Genomic DNA, 1452 nt, shown 5'->3' on the forward strand with positions numbered 1-1452 from the left:
AGGCAGCTGTATCTGCTGTGTGTGTCCTTACAATGCCCTTCAGTTCTTTTCTGAGGGAGATGATGGGATATTTTCTGTTCTTTGAGTTGCTGTTGAAGGGGTTGATGTGCACTCCTTTTCTTCTACCTCCTTGTTTCTAGAATGCTTCCTTCAGCTCTAAGATAGTGTTTGTAGGCTGGCCGTGTACTGCAGCTCTGGGAATGCCTCAAGCTGATAAAACCCTTTTCCATAATGGGGTTCTGCATTGTCAAGATCCCATTTAGACGCTTCTTTTTAATTAATTTTGGACTGCGTGTAGACTTGTTAGGGCCTGAAACTATGCATTTTATTGCATTTAGGAAAGTCAAATATAAAAATTAGAGATGGAGAAAGGCATTTGTAAATGCTTGCACCCGAGGACGTATACGCAGCACGTGTTTCTCTGAGGTGCTGAGGTGTGGGTGAGCAGTCGGCGCTTGGACCACCGGCTCAGCGATATTCTCCCCTCACTTCGAATCCAGGATGCCCCTTGCCTATTTCCCACCCCGGGAACATGGACCGCTTTTGTTGCTGGTGTGGAGCAGCTCTGGGGTCACTCCTAGCGGCACGTAACCAGCTTTACTAGGAACTGAACAGGCTCTTCCAACCTGCCCATCCCGTCCTGTCCCAGGCAACCGAGCTCCTTCATGTCGCAGTGCCTCACAGCTCCGGGCACCCCACCACATGCTGCAGGTAAGCAGCCACGCGCATGTGGTGCAGCCGTGTTGCTCGGTGCAGGGCTGTGTTGGCAGGCGGTCCCGTGCCTGTGTGGGTGCTGCCTGCAGTACTGCCCGGCAGCCAGCAGAGGGCAGCAGAGACTGCGGTGCTGTTGTGGGTAAAGGCGGGGAGTGGCGCGAGACCCGCTCCGTGGCTCCACGGGGTGACAGCAGAAATCGTACAACAGAGCGGGAAGCGAGCAAGAAAATGCGTTGGGCCAGACTGATGGGAGGAAAAAGCACTGCCACCTGCTCACCTGCCGATCTTTGCCCGGATGCTGCTTGAGCAATGGAAGGCCGTGCATCCCATAATGCCCCATAACCAAGCTTCGGTGACTGGTTGCCTGAATGGGTAAACACACCGTACGCGTAGCGTTCAATTGCTCATATTTTGGATGCTGTAACTGAGGGGGAGATGGTTTCAGAGCAGGAAACAATCTTTGGTCACTCACCCTTGCTTTTTTGGAGTGTTACAGCCATGCTTCCTTAGGCGCGTGGTCTCGCCTGGTGTAGGTCTCATTGCAGTTTGTGCTCGTTGCATCTACTTGGCCATCTCACTTGTTGCAGTCTTTCTGCAGGACTTCCCTGCTGTCCGGCCAGTGATCGCTTCTTTGCCGTGCGATGTGCTATGCCAGGTTAGTGATGGTGCACTTCATGTTGTCATGAAGTTGTAGGTCACCAGTTAAGATATTCCATAACATCTGTTGGAATATCAGTT

This window comes from Numida meleagris, chromosome 16 (genome assembly GCF_002078875.1).
Source record: "Numida meleagris isolate 19003 breed g44 Domestic line chromosome 16, NumMel1.0, whole genome shotgun sequence".
Classification (NCBI taxonomy): domain Eukaryota; kingdom Metazoa; phylum Chordata; class Aves; order Galliformes; family Numididae; genus Numida; species Numida meleagris.